Below are 12852 nucleotides of genomic sequence, written 5' to 3' on the forward strand. Positions count from 1 at the left end.
AACGTATGGGCTGGTACTGTAAGAAATAAAATCATTGGACCTTACTATTTCGAAGGTAATTTAAACGGGCCAGCATACTTTCAGTTTTTAAGTGGGTATCTCGTACCTACTTTAGTTAATTTATTCCCCAGTACAATTAATCTTGGAGATTTTGATAAAAGTTTATGGTTTCAACAGGATGGTGCGCCTCCGCATTATGCTTTAGATGTTCGAAGGTATAGTTTGTCTCAAAATATATCGTTTTGACTTTCCCGTCGTTAAAGGATTAGTGGTATTATCGCCATTATTAATAGACAAATACGTTTTAAATTTCTACCTGACCGCTCAGGGTTGAATCAGATACGGCTAATGTAATTAATCAGTCATTAAAAATCTCTACTTGCTACTGTGTGTATAGTATATTAGTGAAGATTGTTCGTAACAAATATGTTTCGTCCACGGAAAAATAATCGCTCGAGATCTACTAAACTTAATCAAAAGCATTTGTCATTGGACGCAAAAAAATAGTTAAAAATGTGTGACATACTTTAATAGATAGGGGCCTAATCTAACAGAATGTTGTGAAAAGAACATATTTGAAATCGTAGTCTTCCACGGCCAGAGTCAGAATTATAGTTTATTCGTCTTCCGGGTTTGGACCGTGTCATTTGTGAGTGACCCAAAAGAGGGTTCATCTCGACGTTTCGCTACAATTGTATGTAGCTTCTTCAGGAGAACAAAAAAGAAAACAAAAGACAGGAAGATGGGTAGTTAGCAACGGTAACTCAGTTACTCAACGCAACCAGAGGCGAATACTAACTACCAAGATGGGCATTTGGTCACAGTAACTCAAGTACTCAACGCAGCCAGAGGTGAAAACCAAATGCCAGGACAGGGATTCACGTCCAACAGCTCAGAACACTAACGCGTCGAGAGGCAGGGAGTGAATCCGACGATTACTCCGCTACCGCTCTATTTATAGTCGCGGTGACCTGTCGTGTCGGGACGTATCGGCACACTCCGTGGCGCGAACGTCAAGAAGCGCGCGCTGGCCAATCATGTGGCTGCATCGTGGTAGCGGGACCGGACGGCGGCTCTAGACTGAGATTCCAGATGGGAGACAAGTAGTATCCTTCCTCTCGATTGATATTATGTGGATTTTTTCGGATCTCTAGAGATTCGCGGATTTTCCTGGAATAAAAGAAGGGGCTCTTAGAAATAATATGGGTTTTTTCGAACAATATGGATTCCATTCGCCTCTGGTTGCGTTGAGTAACTGAGTTACCGTTGCTAACTACCCATCTTCCTGTCTTTTGTTTTCTTTTTCTTTTTTGTTCTCCTGAAGAAGCTACATACAATTGTAGCGAAACGTCGAGATGAACCCTCTTTTGGGTCACTCACAAATGACACGGTCCAAACCCGGAAGACGAATAAACTATAAGAACATATTTACTTACAAAAACGTCAATATCGTCGACAAAGGCTATTGTAAGCGAAGAACCATTGACAAGACGAAAAAAAGTAGTAATTTTTAGTCTATATATATATATATATATATATATATATATATATATATATATATATATATATATATATATATATATATATATATATATGGCTTTAAAATAATTAACATTTTTTAATAAAGACTCATAAATTTCAGTTTTAGTACTTGTTTGGCGCTTTTTGTAGCTGTAGACTGTAGTAGCTTGTGTTATCCATGACGATTACACTACTTTCAGGAATATTTTTCAAAATAGTTAAAAATAGTTAAAAATTATTGTTATGCGTTTTCCTTTATTTGAAGATGCTTTCGTATGACATTTTTTACTAAAATCGACCTTCTTTTACATACTATATCATGAGTATCAAACCATGTTTTATCCAGATATATGATATATTTGTTTTTTAACCTATAATTTCAGAGAGATACTCAGTTCTTCAAGTGTTTAAAACTTATTTTAGAAAGGACTGTATGGAGAGTGGTATCTATATTTGTTTCTTCTTCCTATAACTTCAATTTAATTTATCTAACGTAGGAACTATCTGATTTTCGTAAAAAACAACCTATTGTTCTTCTTATAATATCTTATTGAGTACTGTCCAAATAATGCGACTAAAAATTACTACTTTTTTTCGTCCTGTCAATGGTTCTTCGCTTACAATAGCCTTTGTCGACGATATCGACGTTTTTGTAAGTAAATATGTTCTTTTCACAACATTCTATTTGATTAGGCCCCTATCTATTAAAGTATGACACACATTTTTAACTATTTTTTTGCGTCCAATGACAAATGCTTTTGATTATGTTTAGTAGATCTCGAGCGATTATTTTTCCGTGGACGAAACATATTTGTTACGAACAATCTTCACTAATATACTATACACACAGTAGCAAGTAGAGATTTTTAATGACTGATTACATTAGCCGTACCTGATTCAACCCTGAGCGGTCAGGTAGAAATTTAAAACGTATTTATCTATTAATAATGGCGATAATACCACTAATCCTTTCAGGACGGGAAAGTCAAAACGATATATTTTGAGACAAGCTATACCTAAACGAAATTTTTCCGAACAGGCGGATTGAAAGACGTGGACATATTAAATGGCCAGCTAGGTCGCCCGATATTTTATGTGGGGTCATTTAAAGAATGTTGTTTATAAAACGAAACCTGCAAATATTGGAGACTTAAAAACAAGAATTCGTAAGGAAATAAACAATATTTCTCAAGAAAGCATAAACAAGGTTCTACAAGAATTTGTACAACGTTTGGGTTACTGTCAAATACAACAAGGGCTACAATTCGAACATTTAAGATTAAGTCATGTATTAATTACTGGATTACTTTCATGTTATTTATTATAATTTATTTATAATTTATTAATATTATAAATTAATAAAAATTAATTCTCTAAGCGCATATCTTTTAAATTATATCCATTAGACCTCCACTATTATACTTTTTTGGAATCAGCTCATTTTTATCGATCTAAAAATGTCCTAAAATACAGGGAGATATATTAAAAAAAAGAGCCGATGACGTCATCACTGTAATGTGTATCACCTTGTATAATGAAATTTTATTGTAAAATGTAGAACATTAAATTCAAAAATCGACGTCTTTTAGATTTTTTTAAAAAGGCTTTTCATTTAGGAAATATCGGATTTATTCCATACTTTACGGACACACTGTTTATTAATACTGTAATCTGTAATACGTATCTATGGTTTCACATACAGACAATATATGTATGTGATATATTATAATAATATGTATTAAAATGTAGTACAATATTGTCAAAAATATAATCTAATATCATTGTTTAATAAAATGTGTCCACCTATCTTTAACAATTTGATTTAAATCATAAGTATTTTTTGGAACGCCACTGCTTTGTTTGGTGTGGCTTTACTGTTCCTAAAAATTTCCGCCACTACAGTTGAAAAATACTCTACGTCGTGGATATATCGCCTATCCAAAGATGACTTAAAGCACGAAGCCGAAAATTTCGGCTTAGATTGAAGAGGAGCTGCCGAAGCCTTGAGAGTTTTAACTAAAGAGATTTTTTAAGGATCGCGGAGATCTAACAAAACCAAATAAGATCCGAATAGGAAACAAATCCGAAGATGAACCGACAAAGAACCTAAACCGAATAATAACACTCGAATAAACCCGAATATAAACCGAATGAGACCCGAACCGAATAAGAACTGCATATCAGTAAGCCAGATCAGAATTGCGACAACCGTTTGCCAAATAGCGCAAACATACTGCTCTGGCTATGTTTAAATAGCACGCCATGTTAAAAACTATAAGAAAATGTCTTCAGTGTAAACCGTCGCAGATGCAGCTAGAAGAAATATGTGACTATTCATTATGAAAAAGCCTTGGAACAATGTCCCAATTGATTTGATGGGACCATACCTAAGATCTACAGAGGAGATCTTGGGTATGAGGTATTCTTGACAATCATCCAATAGCACTTTACGAAGTGGGCTATCCTAAGTAGGCTATCCTTTGATGAGATCACGCCGTTGCAGACTCCACGCCACAAAAAAATGTTTGCTACAGTTTTTTCCCAAAAAGAAGGGGGTGTAACTATGTGCATCGCCAGCTGTCGTTGCCGGCTTGCCATTGCACTGTACACATACACTCCCATCGCAAATTCCACTTCCATCGATGCACTCTAGAGGAGACGGAAGGCCGACGTTATAAAACAGCGTACGCCACAAGAGAGAATCGGGTATTGCCAGAGTGCTGATCGGGTAAGAATTTCATCTGACACCTTTGGGTGTCGTTTAAAGGCCAACCGTTCTGAGTTCTATCAGAGTGTTAATCTGGTAACAACTCCACTGGTGGCCCTAAGGTGTTGACTAAAGACAACCCGCTTCTGCTAGAGAAATGATTTATTGGCAGTTCCTTATCGGTCTTAATGAGTCCCCTATCGTATTCGTTACCTGTCTCTAGAAGTTTTTTAAGTTTTCAATCTATTCTGATTTTAACCTTATTGTTTTCCTAGATATTTTCAATAATTTTTATGATATCCAAGGATACTCATTTACCATAAAGAATATGAATTAATGAGACATACTACCAAAAACAATTTAGAAGAGTGTTGGGGAAACTTTTTAATCTTTACGAGAAACTTCTTTGACTAAACTTTAAAGTTTATGCCAAAGTTTATAATTGCAGGATGACAAAAATATGTTAAGAACTAATAAAATTGTAATATCGGTGTTTTTTAAACATTTTTTTTCATATTTTATTGGTTTTAATATAATTACTACGACTTCCATATTTCATTTTAAAACTAGCTAGAAAATAAATGAAAATGTCGATACATTCCAGTATAAATTATTACTCTACTTTTTATTATTTTTCCAAAATGAAAGAAGAAAGAAATCAAAAATGTTTAACTATGGATAACATAACAATTTAAAATAAAAAAATCTTCCTATAATAATTTATTATTAATAAAAGCGGTATCAATATTACCGGAGTATAAGCGGTGTTGAAATCGATTGAAATATTGGGCAAAACCAAATCAGAAAAAAGAAATCATTGGTTTGATCATGAGTACGAAATGCCACAAATAGAAAAAACGCAGCATATCAAAAAACCATCGGCGCAGGTTATATTCAAAGAAAAAAAAGAGGAGTATAAACGTCTTAGAAGAGAGGAAAAATGTATCCATCGACATAAGAACAGGAAATACGAACACTCTCAATGAGATATAAAGTTTATTCGATGAAAATGAAACGAGGAAATACTACAAATCCTTAAATAATAGCCGTCGAGAATTTGTAAAAAAACTAACGGTGAAATTCTACATGATAAAAACTCAGTTCTTAACAGATGGGTACAACATTTCAGCGAACATCTAAATATAAACGATAATAAAGTGGGTTACAACATAGACAATCAACAAAATCTACAACGTTAACTACAGAAGACGTGTCAAATGCCATCCTAAAACTCAAAGACAATAAAGCCCCAGGAATCGATTAAATATGTTTGAAAATGTATAAAAAAAGGTGGTGATCAACATAGCAATAGCAAACAATAGCAAACTGTTCACGGTCTCCAGAAACATTTAAAAAATAAAAATATAAAACGTGCAGTAAAGCTTAACATATATAAAATATTGAAGACCTTAATAAGACCGGTCAATTTATTAGGCGTACCTCATTAAAACAAACAATTTGTCTTTCTTGGTAATTTTTCGAAAAATGCTTCATTATCGAGCTATTTTCAATCGTTTGTTGAAAAAATGCCTTAGTGATTTTGGGATTTTTTTAAGAAACTACTAAATTACAATTCTACAAAAAATTCTAGTATGCCTTTCGAGCAGTCTACCGCTAAGCGTATACAGCGGTTGCGGCGCTACAAGCGCTCGAATCTTTTCTACTTTTTCAATAATGAAATACACTTGGGTGCAAAAAATTCATTTCATGACATACTTCCCATTTATCGCCAGTTTTAAAACTTAGGACTTGTTATATGGCATATATAAATTTGAGATATCCTCCTATAAGTACACTCATTAATTTCTATACAATATTTTTAAATCTTTTATGGAATTTATTATAAACAATAGGAATTATGTTTTTGTAAAAAATTCAAGTTTGTGATCAGCAACAAGAAATTAATTTGTTATTGTACTGATTTCAACAACCAGACTAGATTGCTATTAAAACGTTTTTAGTTCAGAATTTTTAATTTTATTCAAATAATATTAACACCAACGGAAGAGCCGTGGCTTTAGTGCAAGATAGTCGTTACCAATATTATACCGTCCAGATGCTAGGTGTAATTTGTTATGCTGTTCAAAGACCCAACAAAGTACGAAATGTGGATGTAAGTAGGTGGACAGTTCGTCAATGACTTCATGAAGCGATTGCTTTGCAAGGGAACATGAAATTTGAAATTACGCATGGAGTAATGTTTTCTTCTCTGATAAGTCCAGGTTTTGCATAAGGGCACCAGATAGTCACAAAAAAATCTGGAGAAGGCCAAAAAGAACGATTTGACCAATTTAATATTGCCACAGAAGAACCCATCGAGGAGGCTCACTGGTTTGGTCTGGTATAAGTTCCAATGCCCATACTGACTTAGTTCTTATAGATGAAGGTTCTATGATAGGAGTATGGGATATAACAACCATTTTATATATTATATGACCTAATTCTATAAGATACACTGAGAAGATGAATTCAAGTTCGGCTACCCCTCCAAGACAACTTGCTTGAGCTCAGTGCAGCACTTCAGGCACTCTGGGACGAATTAGATTAACTTTATGTTTAAAATTTAATTACTACAATGCCAAGACATATACAGGCTATAAGGACCCTAGTAAAAAATACTAGGCATTAAGAACAAATGAGATAGATGAACATTATTTTGTTATAACTGTTTTTTATCAACAAAACTACTTTTCATTTTCTCAATTTTCGAATAATGCCATATATTTTCATAAATCATTAGTTTTTTCGCATAAATTGTGTTTCTTATTTGAATTTATTGTTACTTTTTAAATCTATGCCCAATCTATAAGTGACATCTCCAAAAATGTGTCTTCTTCTCTATAAAATAGGCGTGGGTCGAATATTTTGCACCTAAGTATATATAAATGAAAAATATCTGATAATTGATTGAATGATATTTTAATTTTATTCATCACTACGCCGGTTAGTAAATATTCGGTTGCAGTTACTAACTATTCTACATTTCACCACAAATTTCTTAGATAATTCTAAATTAGCGCCAACGCTACAGATTTGCTTTAAAATAATTGAGAATATATTTTTTTCTAAATAAATTGTAAGTAATATTTGTATAACAAAGACTTTTACGTGCTGCGTGTCTGTATCGCCGCAACCGCCGTTCACTCTTAGCGAAAAACTGCACGGAAGGCATATCTAAAATATTTAGGTACATGTTTTCCCAAAAATTTCCACCATTCCAGAAAGATAGAAACCGTCCTCTTCAAAATATTCTTACTCGCACTTGAAAGAAAAAGTGTTTATTTTGATGAGATGCGCCTAAAAAATAATTTCGAAGCAATTCAATAAAATTTTAAAATTAAAAAAAAATACATTTGAACTTAGAAAAATATATAAAATGAAGTTAAAAAGGTTTGTTACAGCTGGTTCCTAAAAAACTGATACGACTCTTAGTAAGATTTGATCATTTTGAGCAGTGTATTTGATTGATCTGACATTATATTATATTTTTTATGACAGACAAATAATAAAATAAACAATCGAACAACAAAAAATTGATTACATTCATAAATTGTAATAATTATTAAGGTCTAAATTTTGATATTATTTTGAATTTCTGCATTTTATGAAGAGTATATAAATGATAGTTTTTACATAAAGTAGGGTTGTTGTTATTATTTTTATTATTATTAAGGAATAAAGCAAACGACTGAACTCAACAATATATTAAAGCAAGAATTGTAACCAAATTAAAAGATAACTGGGCATTATCAGAGGCAGCAAAACATAAGCACAACCACAGTTTTTCTATTAATAAAAAATGGAGGAAATAACAAACTCTCGAAAGAAAGCGCGGGTCTGAAAGATCCAAACTATACTAAATTTAGGTATGTAAAAATAAAACTAATATTTTGTAATATCTCCATCAGCATTGATATCAGCTTGTAACCTTCAATCCATCTGCGTGAAAGGAACTATGAAATTGTCTTCTTCAGAGGGCTCTTCCCAAACCTGTTGTATACCGTGCCACAAGCTCTTCATCATTTTGAGCTATAACATTACGCCGATACAACCGTTTTATAATAACTTCCACACATTCCCGATTGGGTTTAAATCTGGACTGTAGCTGGGCCATGGTAAGGTTTCGATGTTGTTTTTCTGTAGCCACTGGTTTATTATATTTGCAGTGTGAATAGGACTATTATCTTGTTGGAGGATAAAATTATTTTCTTGATACAACTGTTCTACTCTGGGAAACATGATATTTTCTATAATATTCAAATAAGTCTGCCCAACAAACCTGCCATCAATACGCCATACCAGTCCCATTCCTCTAGATGAAATCCATCCCCATACATTGGCGCTAAAATGACCAGCTGCTCGATATCTATTAACATATAGAGGATTACATCTATTATTATCTGGTCTATACACCCCAATTTTGTCTTTTTAGAAGATTGAAAAATTTTCTCATTTGTAAATATTACCCTGTCTTAAAAATCTTGATTTTGTAGCTGATGGTTTAAAGCAAAAATAAGGCTTGATTGCTCCTGTTGTGGTGTAAGAGCTTGTTTTTTGCTGCAGTTAGGTATCTAAGACGCGATACTTTAATTCTGCGCCAAGTTGTTGTCTTTCTTCCCGGAAACTGTGACATAATTCTTGCAATTCTTTTTTAATCTCTCCAAAAGAGTACGATCTTCTATAGCGGTAGATATTTTTGGTCTTCCAGAACCTTGCTTTATTTCGAGAGTTTCTTGTTCTGTCTATCATTTATTAATATTAAAAACTGTTGTTCTGCTTACGTTAAAATGGTTCACTACGGCAGATAGTGACCAAACATCTTCTAATTTCGTTACAACTCTTGCTTTTAGTTCTTTGCTAGCATGTGGAGCCATTTTTTGAGGTGGAACAGAATAAGTTATTTGGAAATTTTAAGATTTGGCAATGAGAGTGACAGTATCTAAATAATAAGTATTTATGATTTAATATACTGCTTAATTTTCTATAAAATACGATTTAAGAGTCGTGTAAGTTTTTTTAGGAACCAGCTGTACATTGGAAAAAAAAAATTAATCGGTAAATTCCGTATCTGAGCGTTTTTTTAGGGGTAAACCGCTCGCCTATAGAAATATAGAAAACAGAGGAAAAATTTTGTTTAAACTTATCTGATAAAAAAAATCAAAAATCAACGTGTATTTACTCTAGCATCTGAATGCAACAGATAGGAGATTTATTTGAGGTATTCACAAGTGAAACTCAAACCCAACACAAAATATTTTTACGATAATCACGAAAGTACTCAAGACAACAAGTTTACGTCAACGGTTTTCCGAAACTTTTCGTTGAAATTGCAGAAGCTTGAAACTTCAGATGCATCCAATTACATTACCCATTGCTATAAAATGTAAGAGGCATGAAGGATGATAATCAACTAGCGTAGTTGAAGAGTATATCGGAAAAATCATCGGCAGTAAATTGTAAATTTTAAAAGTATAAATTATGTACAAAATCTGGGAGTACGAAATCATTAATGATTACGGCATATTGTTATTAATGATTTTCTGTCAAACTATGTAGTAACTATATACTATACTATACACAACAGAAAATAAAAACAGTATTATAAATCGTAAGAGTAAAATCTGAATGCAAAATAATATAAATATAAGACTAGGTTTGAATCCGGTCCTGACAGTGAGCAGCTCACACAGATTTATATTCGATCCTGAGAAATTTATAATTTTAAGTAGTTAAAAATAAAAATATAATTTCATTTTTATACTATTTACAACGTAAATTTCAAAGTGACAGTGCACTAAAAATCCTAAGAACATGTGAGTACAAAACTGCATTATTAATAACTTTTAAAATTAGAAAAGTTTAAAGGCAAATAATACCTTATCGATTTCAATTCAACTTACTGATTATCAATAACAAATTTTTGCTGGTTCAAGTAATTAGGCTGCACTGCCGGTTCCATTTTGTTAAGCGGTCAGGTAGGCTTCAGATCTCTTGTTCCAATGTACGTAAATTTTCAGCGGGAAGATGGATGAACCGGATTTACCTACTACTTCACTAAATGCATCCACTACATGACATATATCTTACTCCTATTGTAGCATAATAAATTTCATGGTTTAAAAATTTGCATAATAAATTTTTTAGTTTAAAAATTTCTAAAGACGCCCCTGATACGATATTGGATGTATGCGTTTATCTGTTTTTAATGAAAGTTAAAATGTTAAATATATTGCGTCTTGGGTTCTACGTTTCCTAAAATCAAGTCGAAAAAGATTGCAAGTCTTGTGTTCATTTTTCTAAGACGCAGTAACGCCAGAAGTAGACCCAAGGTTATTTTCACGATTCGTAAGTCTAACGAATTTATTTGGTTCCGTGGCGGGTAGAGAGGACGTAAGGGAAAATTAGGGTTAGAAACAGATCGGTAGAAGGTCAAGCAGGCAGGTTGAGAAGGGTAACGAAGCAAGGCAGACGCTGTAGTGAAACTCACCAAGAACATGCGACTTTGTAGAAATTTAGTGGAAATTTACTCTCTGTAATATGGCAGATTAGGATAGAGTAATCACTATTTTTGTTAAATATTTAAGGGATTTGTGCCCTGTACCAGAATATTGAAAATATTTAAAGCAGCGTATAGGGTGTGCCCAATGTGCAGGTGAGTTGGTTCCAACCTCATTTCTCTGGTCGTCTTTCCAGACCAGTTTGAAGCAGTCCTTTTGTATAGCAGAAGTTTCAGTTAAATTCCAGTCTAACCCTCAGAAATTTTAGTGTTTGTTTTAGTGAGAATCAAGGTAACGTTTTTTGTGTTTAAACTTTCAAAATAAAAATAGACATCTTTTTTCTAATAACTGCTTCCATGATTTAAATAATAAATATTATAAATAAAAGGTTTTAATAATTAATTTTGTAAATCTTAGGGTGTGGCTATGCTGTCATTTTAATTGTTCTCTGTTAAATTTGACATATTATGACAGCTAATTCATATTTTTGTGACATTAGTTTGTTTTGTTTTAAAAAAAGGTTGATCTTTATAAATAGTTGTATTTAACTTGTAATAATTTTTTATTTGCCACTTAGTCTTTATGTATTTGTAAATAATTGTATCATATATACTTTGCACCATTTTATATTTTGTAGCTGTTTGTGTTGAGAGTAATAAATGTTTAATTTATTTCTTCAACCATTTTGTTTATTTTAGAAAAGTCTCCTAACCCCTATTTGTATTCTTTATTTTAGGAAGGAATAACCTTTCTTTCCCCCATCAGGAAGTTTTCTCGAAGCGGCGTCCCATTTCAAATAGCTAAAGGTATTTCTTGTTGTCTTTATTTGTTCATTTGTCCCAGGAGATTTATGTAAGTACCCCTTTGTTTCATTTTTTGGTAGATACCCCAATCCGACCCCTTGTCATTCAACTTATCCACAACCCTAGCTCTCCAATTAACCCCTGTTAGTGCCGTCCGCAGAAGTATCGATTTATTTTGCTTGCTCTATCTCCACCCCCATAATTTCTGTCCCCAATTTTCAACCCCATAATCTTACCCTGTGGTAGGCAAAATATTTCCGTTACAATGTATTAAACAGTTTTAAATATCCTTCAAAAGATTAAGGTATTATACTTTCAACCATAGCAGGAATAAAAATTTTCTAATATGTAAAAGCTATAGGATCAACAGTACAGCCCAAAAATTTTGTTTGGGCATTCAGAATTTCAAACAGTCGCATCTGCATCTACCTCTCGTCTAAATCTGTAGTTGACCAATTTCTTAGCTTCTAAAAATATATTAAACCCCTGCCCAGCGATTAATTATATATAATGTATGCCCTACTACACCTAATAGCATAATTGAAACTCACCTAAAAACTGTGAATATAAAATCCGCCTCCAATATGAAGTTTCTACAAGTAGGAGTACAACCTGGAATACAGCCGAGTGTTCAGCTTTAGAAGGCAAATGTTCGTATTTTTTTTAGAAAATCCATCAATTCCTAACACTAACTAAACTCCCACATAATTTCATTCGACAATACATCATACCGACTATACATTTCCATAGACGGTTTAAATTGCTCCAGATACAACATAGTTGGACACCAAGATTTAGATTGTCCTTCCTTATCATTAAGTAGCCCAATTAATTAAATGGAAACTGACCATGACGTAAATGTACTTAACTCTCCCAAAGATGATCAAACTATTAAGAAAATTAGTGCATATGAGCAGCTGGAAGAACAACCACAAAAAAAGTACCAAAAATGTACGGATCCGGAATAGAATACCTATGTATTCACAAATTCACATCAGTCACAAAGAACCAAACCTCTTTCTCACAAACTTGTCATTACCAAAAATATGCGTAGATAATTCTTCAATAGTTGAAATCAATATAAAAATTACGGAAGCTCCTCATGTTACTTAAAGACAAATTTCTACCTCTCCTGAAATCCTTTGAAATGACCTACCTCCCCCTAGTATTCCAAAACTTAAGAAAAAGCCTAACATTCAAGACGACATTCCAAATATGCTTAATGAAATTAAAGAAAAAATCAAAGTAAACAGAAGTCCTTCACTTTCTTTTCAAAAAATATGTTATTTTATGTTAAATTCCCTTTACTCAAAAAATCCTGAAC

This window comes from Diabrotica undecimpunctata, chromosome 7 (genome assembly GCF_040954645.1).
Source record: "Diabrotica undecimpunctata isolate CICGRU chromosome 7, icDiaUnde3, whole genome shotgun sequence".
NCBI classification, from domain to species: Eukaryota; Metazoa; Arthropoda; class Insecta; order Coleoptera; family Chrysomelidae; genus Diabrotica; species Diabrotica undecimpunctata.